A 10918-nucleotide genomic window follows, 5' to 3' on the forward strand; every position below is an offset into this window, starting at 1 on the left:
TCAGTGTAGGTCGGTGGCAGTGATAGGTCAGTGTTGGGTCAGTGTAGGTTGGTGGCAGTGATAGGTCAGTTTTGGATCAGTGTAGGTTGGTGGCAGTGAGAGGTCAGTGTTGGGTAAGTGTAGGTTGGTGGCAGTGATAGGTCAGTGTTGGGTAAGTGTAGGTTGGTGGCAGTTAGAGGTCAGTGTTGGGTCAGTGTAGGTTGGTGGCAGTGAGAGGTCAGTGTTGGGTAAGTGTAGGTTGGTGGCAGTGATAGGTCAGTGTTGGGTCAGTGTAGGTTGGTGGCAGTGATAGGTCAGTGTTGGGTCAGTGTAGGTCGGTGGCAGTGATAGGTCAGTGTTGGATCAGTGTAGGTTGGTGGCAGTGAGAGGTCAGTGTTGGGTCAGTGTAGGTCGGTGGCAGTGATAGGTCAGTGTTGGGTAAGTGTAGGTTGGTGGCAGTGATAGGTCAGTGTTGGGTAAGTGTAGGTTGGTGGCAGTTAGAGGTCAGTGTTGGGTCAGTGTAGGTTGGTGGCAGTGATAGGTCAGTGTTGGGTAAGTGTAGGTTGGTGGCAGTTAGAGGTCAGTGTTGGGTCAGTGTAGGTCGGTGGCAGTGATAGGTCAGTGTTGGGTCAGTGTAGGTCAGTGGCAGTGATAGGTCAGTGTTGGGTCAGTGAAGGTCTGTGGCAGTGATCAGATCAGTGTTGGGTCAGTGTAGGTCGGTGGCAGTGATAGGTCAGTGTTGGGTCAGTGTAGGTCGGTGGCAGTGATAGGTCAGTGTTGGGTCAGTGTAGGTCGGTGACAGTGATAGGTCAGTGTTGGGTCAGTGTAGGTCGGTGGCAGTTAGAGGTCAGTGTTGGGTCAGTGTAGGTCGGTGGCAGTTAGAGGTCAGTGTTGGGTCAGTGTAGGTCGGTGGCAGTGAGAGGTCAGTGCTGGGTCAGTGTAGGTCGGTGGCAGTGATAGGTCAGTGTTGGGTCAGTGTAGGTTGGTGGCAGTGATAGGTCAGTGTTGGGTCAGTGTAGGTTGGTGGCAGTGATAGGTCAGTGTTGGGTCAGTGTAGGTTGGTGGCAGTGATAGGTCAGTGTTGGGTCAGTGTAGGTTGGTGGCAGTGATAGGTCAGTGTTGGGTCAGTGTAGGTTGGTGGCAGTGATAGGTCTGTGTTGGGTCAGTGTAGGTTGGTGGCAGTGATAGGTCTGTGTTGGGTCAGTGTAGGTTGGTGGCAGTGATAGGTCAGTGTTGGGTCAGTGTAGGTCGGTGGCAGTGATAGGTCAGTGTTGGGTCAGTGTAGGTTGGTGGCAGTGAGAGGTCAGTGTTGGGTCAGTGTAGGTCATTGGTAGAGTTGGGCCGAACGGTTCGCCTGCGAACGGTTCCATGCGAACTTCAGTGGTTCGCGTTCGCGTCCCGCAGGCGAACCTTTGCGGAAGTTCGGTTCGCCCCATAATGCACATGGAGGGTCAACTTTGACCCTCTACATCACAGTCAGCAGGCCCAGTGTAGCCAATTAGGCTACACTAGCCCCTGGAGCCCCACCCCCCCTTATATAAGGCAGGCAGCGGCGGCCATTAAGGCCACTCGTGTGCCTGCATTAGTCAGAGTAGGGCGAGCTGCTGCAGACTGTCTCTCAGGGAAAGATTAGTTAGGCTTAGCTTGTTCCTGTCTGGCTGCATACCTGTTCTGTGAACCCACCACTGCATACCTGTGCTGTGAACCCACCACTGCATACCTGTGCTGTGAACCCACCACTGCATACCTGTTCTGTTCAGTGGACCCGCCACTGTATACCTGTTCATTGAACCCACCACTGCATACCTGTGCTGTGAACCCACCACTGCATACCTGTGCTGTGAACCCACCACTGCATACCTGTGCTGTGAACCCACCACTGCATACCTGTTCTGTTCAGTGGACCCGCCACTGTATACCTGTTCTGTTTAGTGAACCCGCCACTGCATACCTGTTCTGTTCAGTGAACCCACCGCATCAGTGCGCATACCTGTTCTGTTCAGTGGACCCGCCACTGCATACCTGTTCTGTTTAGTGAACCGCCACTGTATACCTGTTCTGTTTAGTGAACCGCCACTGTATACCTGTTCTGTTTAGTGAACCCGCCACTGCATACCTGTTCTGTTCAGTGAACCCGCCACTGCATACCTGTTCTGTTCAGTGGACCCGCCACTGCATACCTGTTCTGTTTAGTAAACCCGCCACTGCATACCTGTTCTGTTCAGTGGACCCGCCACTGTATACCTGTTCTGTTTAGTGAACCCGCCACTGCATACCTGTTCTGTTCAGTGGACCCACCGCATCAGTGCGCATACCTGTGCAGTTAAGTGAACCCGCCACTGCATACCTGTTCTGTTCAGTGAACCCACCGCATCAGTGCGCATACCTGTGCAGTTAAGTGAACCCGCCACTGCATACCTGTTCTGTTCAGTGAACCCACCGCATCAGTGCGCATACCTGTGCAGTTAAGTGAACCCGCCACTGCATACCTGTTCTGTTCAGTGGACCCGCCACTGCATACCTGTTCTGTTTAGTGAACCACCACTGTATACCTGTTCTGTTTAGTGAACCCGCCACTGCATACCTGTTCTGTTTAGTGAACCCGCCACTGCATACCTGTTCTGTTCAGTGGACCCGCCACTGCTTACCTGTTCTGTTTAGTGAACCGCCACTGTATACCTGTTCTGTTTAGTGAACCCGCCACTGCATACCTGTTCTGTTCAGTGAACCCACCGAATCAGTGCGCATACCTGTGCAGTTAAGTGAACCCGCCACTGCATACCTGTTCTGTTCAGTGAACCCACCGCATCAGTGCGCATACCTGTGCAGTTAAGTGAACCCGCCACTGCATACCTGTTCTGTTCAGTGAACCCACCGCATCAGTGCGCATACCTGTGCAGTTAAGTGAACCCGCCACTGCATACCTGTTCTGTTCAGTGGACCCGCCACTGCATACCTGTTCTGTGAACCCGCCACTGTATACCTGTTCTGTTCAGTGAACCCACCGCATCAGTGCGCATACCTGTGCAGTTAAGTGAACCCACCTACCTACGTGAGTGCACGCAGTGTGATATACCACTCCGTGCATACCCGATATGGACAAAACAGGTAGAGGAAGAGGTAGTGGCAGAGCCAGAGGAAGGCCACCCGGCAGGTCTGCGCGAGGTCGTGTAAATGTAATTTCGTGTGGACCTGGCCCACAGTACAGTGCTCGGAAGAAGGCACATCCCATCACCTCCCAAGATTGTCAGGACGTGGTTGAGTATTTAGCGACACAGAACACCTCATCTTGCTCAGCCACCAGCGCTACTACTAGCACCACTTCCGCTGCATTTGACACTTCGCAAGAATTATTTAGTGGTGAAATCACTGATGCACAGCCATTGTTACAGCCAGATGAATTTTCACCAGCTCATATGTCTGAGTTACGCGCCAACACTATGGATGTAACGTGTAAGGAGGATGAAGGACCTACTGATGTTGGTGCATGTTTGGATTTGTCTGAGGCAAGCGAAGCTGGGCAGGATGATTACGATGATGACGATGATAGGGATCCACTGTATGTACCCAATAGAGGAGATGAAGAGGGGGACAGTTCAGAGGGGGAGTCAGAGAGTAGGAGGAGGAGAGAAGTTGCTGAAAGAAGCTGGGGCAGCTCTTCGTCAGAAACAGCTGGTGGCAGTGTCCGGCACCATGTATCGCCACCTATGTACAGCCAGCCAACTTGCCCTTCAGCATCAGCTGCTGAGGTCCCCATAGTGCCCACATCCCAGGGTGGCTCAGCGGTGTGGACATTTTTTAATGTGTGTGCCTCAGATCGGACCAAAGCCATCTGCTTGCTCTGCCAACAAAAATTGAGCCGTGGAAAGGCCAACACTCACGTAGGGACAAGTGCCTTACGAAGGCACCTGGAGAAAAGGCACAAACAGCAATGGGATGGCCACCTGAGCAAAAGCAGCAGCAGCACACAAAAGCAAAGCCACCCTCCTTCTCCTCTCCCTCCTCCATCAGGTGCATTATCTGCTTCTGCCGCTTTCTCCCTTCCACCTTCACAGGCACCCTCCTCCACTCCGCCTCTGCCCTTGAGCGGTTCCTGCTCCTCTGCCCACAGCAGCAGTCAGGTGTCCGTGAAGGAAATGTTTGAGCGGAAGAAGCCAATTTCGGCCAGTCACCCCCTTGCCCGCCGTCTGACAGCTGGCGTGGCGGAACTGTTAGCTCGGCAGCTGTTACCATACCGGCTGGTGGACTCTGAGGCCTTCCGTAAATTTGTGGCCATCGGAACACCGCAGTGGAAGATGCCAGGCCGCACTTATTTTTCGAGAAAGGCCATACCCCAACTGCACCGTGAAGTTGAGAGGCAAGTGGTGTCATCTCTTGCGAAGAGCGTTGTGTCAAGGGTCCACCTGACCACGGATGCCTGGTCTGCCAAGCACGGGCAGGGCCGCTACATTACCTACACAGCCCATTGGGTGAACCTGGTGGTGAACGATGGCAAGCAGAAAGCGGCGGACCAAATTGTGACACCTCCACGGCTTGCAGGCAGGCCTCCTGCCACCTCCTCTCCTAATGCTACATGCTCTTCGCTGTCCTCTTCCTCCTTGGCTGAGTGGCAGTTCTCCTCTCTAGCTACACAGCCCCAGCTCCGCAGGGCCTATGCTGCATGCCAGGTACGACGGTGTCACGCCATCTTAGACATGTCTTGTCTCAAAGCGGAGAGTCACACTGGAGCAGCTCTCCTGGCTGCTCTTAAGAAACAGGTGAATGAGTGGCTGACCCCGCACCACCTGGAGATAGGCAACGTGGTGTGCGACAACGGCAGCAATCTGCTTGCCGCTTTGCATATGGGGAAGCTGACACACATACCCTGCATGGCACATGTCATGAATCTAGTGGTTCAAAGATTTGTGGCAAAGTACCCTGGCTTAGCGAATGTCCTGAAGCAGGCCGGGAAGTTCTGTGGGCATTTGAGGCGGTCTTACACAGCCATGGCACGCTTTGCGGAAATTCAGCGCAAAAACAACATGCCGGTGAGACGCCTCATTTGCGATAGCCCGACTCGCTGGAACTCGACCCTGCTCATGTTCTCCCGCCTGCTAGAACAGAAGAAAGCCGTGACCCACTACCTCTACAACTACAGTAGAATGAAACAGTCTGGGAAGATGGGGATGTTCTGGCCCGACAACTGGACACTGATGGAGAATGCATGCAGGCTCATGCGGCCGTTTGAGGAGGTGACCAACCTGGTGAGCCGCAGTGAGGGCACCATCAGCGACTTAATTCCCTACGCTTACTTCTTGGAGCGTGCTGTGCGTAGAGTGGCGGATGAAGCTGCGAATGAGCGTGACCAGGAACCGTTACGGCAGGAACAGGCATGGGACCAATTTTCATCAGACCCAGCTGTTTCCTCAACACCTGCGGCAGCACAGAGGGGGGAGGAGGAGGAAGAAGAGAAGTCGTGTGCAGAAGACGAATCAGACTCAGAGGATGATGAGCAAGGTGTTTCTTTGGGGGAGGAGGAGGAGGAGGAGGGGACAGCGGCAGGAGAACAACCTCAGCAGGCATCGCAAGGGGCTTGTGCTGCTCAACCTTCCCGTGGTATTGTTCGCGGCTGGGGGGAGGAGGTTGACTTACCTGACGTCACTGAGGAAGAGCAAGAGGAGATGGAGGGTACTGGATCCGACTTTGTGCAGATGTCGTCTTTTATGCTGTCCTGCCTGTTGAGGGACCCCCGTATAAAAAACCTCAAGGGGAATGAGCTGTACTGGGTGGCCACACTACTAGACCCTCGGTACAGGCACAAAGTGGCGGACCTGTTACCAACTCACCGGAAGGTGGAAAGGATGCAGCACATGCAGAACCAGCTGTCAACTATGCTTTACAATGCCTTTAAGGGTGATGTGACGGCACAACGCCAGCAAGGTACCACTGCCACTAATCCTCCTCCCGTGTCCACGCAGTCAAAGACAGGACGCTCCAGCGATCTCATGGTGATGTCGGACATGCGGACGTTCTTTAGTCCAACGCCTCGCCGTAGCCCTTCCGGATCCACCCTCCACCAACGCCTGGAACGGCAGGTAGCCGACTACCTGGCCTTAAGTGTGGATGTAGACACTGCTGTGAACAGCGATGAGGAACCCTTGAACTACTGGGTGCGCAGGCTTGACCTGTGGCCAGAGCTGTCCCAATTTGCCATCCAACTTCTCTCCTGCCCTGCCGCAAGCGTCCTCTCAGAAAGGACCTTCAGCGCAGCTGGAGGCATTGTCACAGAGAAGAGAAGTCGCCTAAGTCACAAAAGTGTTAAGTACCTCACCTTTATCAAAATGAATGAGGCATGGATCCCGGAGGGCTGCTGCCCGCCCCAAGACTAAGTCAGTCCCCGCACATACAGCATCTCTGCCTGCACGCCGTGTGACTGGCTGCCTGGCCTGCCCCAAGAAGACTAAGTCGCTCCCAGTCCCTCCACACAGCATGTCTGCCTGCAGGTCGCTTGACTACCTTCTCCGCCACCACCAACAGGGTCCGGGACTCCAGGCGGATTGCTGAATTTTTTAGGCCGCTGCTAGCAGCGGCCGCTGTAATAATTTTTCGGGTGCGTGTACATGACTGCCTAATTTTTCTGGCTGCACTGCGGGCAGCTGCAACAACAAAAGAAAAGGCATGTACATGCGCCCATTCCCCTTCGTGATCATTACCTTGCCGTGGTGAAGGGGCTTGCGTATCACAATGGAGCAATGACCGGCGCCTAGATGAGTGTCTCGGGGGGCACACCCACGATAATAAGGTCGTTGCCTCATTGTGGTCAGACCAAATTTGATCAGCTGGACAGTCACTGTTCTGTCATTCAGCTACATCAGCCAGATGACCATATGGGCTGTAAAGCCACCAAAACCTGCACTCTCGCCATGGTGCGCACCAGTAAAGCACGGCCGTCACTACACAAACAGCTGTTTGCGGTGCGTTACACGATGAGTTTGGTGTGTCAGTGTGAAGCAGTACCTTAATTACACTACCTGATTGATGTATACACATGCAAGATGTTTGAAAGCACTTTAGGCCTGTCATTTAGCATTCAATGTGATTTCTGCCCTTAAAACCTTGCTTTGCGTCAAATCCAGATTTTTCCCGGGGACTTTTGGCATGTATCCCACTCCGCCATGCCCCCCTCCAGGTGTTAGACCCCTTGAAACATCTTTTCCATCACTTTTGTGGCCAGCATAATTATTTTTTTTTTCAAAGTTCGCATCCCCATTGAAGTCTATTGCGGTTCGCGAACTTTAACGCGAACCGAACCTTTCGCGAAAGTTCGCGAACCCGGTTCGCGAACCGAAAATCGGAGGTTCGGCCCAACTCTAGTCGGTGGCAGTGATAGGTCAGTGTTGGGTCAGTGTAGGTCGGTGGCAGTGATAGGTCAGTGTTGGGTCAGTGTAGGTCGGTGGCAGTGATAGGTCAGTGTTGGGTCAGTGTAGGTCGGTGGCAGTGATAGGTCAGTGTTGGGTCAGTGTAGGTCGGTGGCAGTGATAGGTGAGGCGCTACACCTGCTACTGCTGGAATTCTGTTTTGTCCCCACTTTATTGCCTGATGAAGCGGGCTCGGCCTGCGAAACGCGTTGCACTTTTGGGGTACCATATAATAAATGTGATTACTATTATAAAGACAGTCTTTCGTGTCTGCTTTATGGAGGTAAGTCCACCACTTCCTCCAAGCAAATTTTAAAGTTTTTATCCACTTTTATCCTGCTGGCGCCTCTGTTCTCCTACTGCTATACCGTGTCCACCCCTGGTGGAGGGGTGATCTACCCCTTTTTCTCATCTACAGAGAGCGACTTCTTAATCCTGAGTGAGGACAGGTCTAATCTCCTCACCTGCTTATACAGTGGTTGCCTGTGTGGTAACCCACGTTTGTGAGTATATTCTTCTCACTGATTTGCCTTACTTCACTTATGTTTTGACATACTACACTATATTGGGCTCTCGGTTTCTCTATATTTTAGTGATAGGTTAGGGTTCATCATTAGATTGTTGTGATTGGTATTTTTCTTGTTTCGGTTCCTCTTCTTTCACACGATCTGAGAAAACGTGAAGGTAGCACATTCCTTCAAATGTCACATGTCCAGCGAGTGACGGTCACATGTGACAATGACGGTATTGTGTAAGCTGTGGTACGCGGCCCTCCCTCATCCCATGTGACAGAGGTGGTCAGTGTGGGGACTTCTTCTTCTCCTCTGTGACCTTCTCTGTCCTCTGGTGTCTTCTGATGGCTCTTCCCCAAAATAGTGACTGAAGATAATGACAGCTTCCAGACGAGATTCTCGCAATTAAAATCACACCTGAAGTGAGAGGGACATGGAGGCTGCCATATCTATTTCCTTTTAAAGAGACTCTGAAGTGAGTTAGATAGACTTTGATTATAGTAAAGGACCTTACATAGAGCTAAACCGCCACTATCCCGCGGCAAAACGAGGGGTTTTTACCCCCCAAATCCCCTCTCTTGTTTCCGGGGAGAGCTTCCTGCTTGGAGAGCGCTAATGCCTGTAGCTTTGCCCCTCAATGCGTCAATCCCTGCTGATCGACGCCTCTCCCCGCCCCTCTCACTCTCCCTTCACTGAGAAGGGGGGGGGGGGGGGGGCAGATTTACACACATGGAGGCAGAGCTGCAGCTCATAGCTCTGCCTCCCCGGTCAGCAAAATCCACCACCAAGAAAGTCGTGGATTTTGCAGGGGGGATTTGGGGGGTAAAAACCCCTCGTTTTGCCGCGGGATAGTGGCGGTTTAGCTCTATGTAAGGTCCTGTACTATAATCAAACCCTATCTCACTCGCTTCAGAGTCTCTTTAAACAATGCACATTGTCTGGCAGCCCTGTTGATCCTCCGCCTGTAATACATTTAGCCATAGCCCCTGAACAAGCATGCAGCAGATCAGGTAACTGAAGTGTGACTGGATTAGTTGCATGCTGGTTTCAGGTGTGTGATTCAGCCACTACTGCAGCCAAAGAGATCAGCAGGGCTGCCAGGCAACTGGTATTGTTTAAACAGAAATAAATATGGCTGCCTCCATACGCCTCTCACCTCAGGTGTGATTTAAAGGGAACCCGAGGTGAAAATAAACTGATGAGATAAACAATTGCATTTTTTCCCCCTACCCCGTCCCCTATAAATTACTTTTTTTTTAGATTCCATAGTTTTATTTTATATTTAAACATTTACAAAGTAGATTGAATGTTTTGTTCTCTCTGCTCAGTGGCAGCCTATTAAGTGTGCCTAAATGAAAATACATGAACTGTTGACCTTTCTCTCTTCCCTGCTCTCAGAAGTTGTATTCTGCCAGGAAAACTCTTGTTTGCTGACTGGAGGAAGCCTTTTCCCTGCCTTGCACCCCACATGTCCCTGTCCAGCCCTCCCAGCAGGTGCCTGCAGCATCAGATGTCCAGGAGATCTGTTTGGTCATACAAAGGCAATGTACGAGCCGGAGCACCCAGAGAGCAGGTGCCAGAAGCCTCCTCTAGTCACCGCCAGCAGCTGACCCACATGGTGGCTGACTACAGGGGTTCTTTCAGTGGCTTAGACTCCATGGGCCCCGTAGACCCCATGGAGTACTTGGTCAAGAGACTGGAGATCTGGAGGGAGCTTGCCCAGTATGCCCTGGAAGTCCTGTCCTGCCCCCTTCCAGCATGCTCTCGGAGAGATGCTTCAGTGCGGCCGGTGGCATGGCCACGGAAAAGTGCTATCATCTGTCCACCCAATAGATGGACAGACTGATATTCATGACATTGAACCAGGCTTGGGATGAAGGCAATTTCCTGGCCACGCCGCTGGTGAGAGGAGGACCTGGACTGGGATCCTTGCCTCTACCTGACTCAAGTCACCCACATATAATATCTATGTGATTAATTACACGTGTCAGCTTGCCCACCTGACTATTCACCACACCTGTGTTAACCTGCTGCCTTGCTGGGGGTGTCCAGTTTGTAAACTGTGCTGTCCGAGTTGTGGCTGGCGAGGGCCCAACTGTGGCTTCCACCTGTTGCTGTTTAAATTTTGATTAATTAATGCTGTTTTCCCACCGCCAGGTTCCAGCTCCTCTGCTGCCACCAATTCCTCCTGCTGCTGCTGCTGCTGTCTTAATTGCATTTAATCAATGATGGGAGTGATGGGAGTGTTCGAGTTAAAAACTGTGCTGTCCAAGTTGTGGGGGGGGCCCAACTGTGGCTTCACAACCGCTGCCTGGAACCTCCTGCTGCTGCTAGTTTTGTACAGCAGGAGACATTGGCAGTGCTTCCAAACAGAGGCTGCACCCGAATTGACTACTTGCAATAGATGTGCAGAGCTCCACAATATGGACAAAATTACACAACTTGCATTCAAAACAGGTACAGCAAAGGAGGACGTTAGCTTCAGTATAAATAATATGTGCACAAATTATTCCCTACTAGACTTCCCCACGGCGATGACGGGTCCTCTCTGTTTGGAAGCACTGCAAATGTCTCCTGCTGTACAAAACTCATGTATAAGGGCTGGTTCAGACGGGCGTTTTTGTGGCGTTTAACGCAGCGTTTCAGACGCAGCGTTTTTTGGGATCTACTGCCATCCCATGCAAGTGAATGGGAGCGTTTAGAGCTGGCTTTTGCAGGCTTTCATGAAAGCCTGGCAGCAGATCCCAGCGTTGCGTCTAGTCTCAAAAGCAACATGCTGCTTTCAGAGGCAGTAAACGCCAGGAAACAATAGCAGAGACCAGAACTGCTAGCCTTGAACGCTTTTCAAAAGCTAGCTTTTAAACGCTGGCGTTTAAACGCTGGCGTTTGAACGCAATGCCAAGCAAAAGCTCAGCAGACGCCCGTGTGAACCAGCCCTAAGTATACGTATGGCTAGCTGCATCCATGTGCATCAATTTGCATTCAAATTATAGATTAGGACTAGTACACAGTTTGCATCTGATTTGCATT

Source organism: Hyperolius riggenbachi, chromosome 5 (genome assembly GCF_040937935.1).
Source record: "Hyperolius riggenbachi isolate aHypRig1 chromosome 5, aHypRig1.pri, whole genome shotgun sequence".
NCBI classification, from domain to species: Eukaryota; Metazoa; Chordata; class Amphibia; order Anura; family Hyperoliidae; genus Hyperolius; species Hyperolius riggenbachi.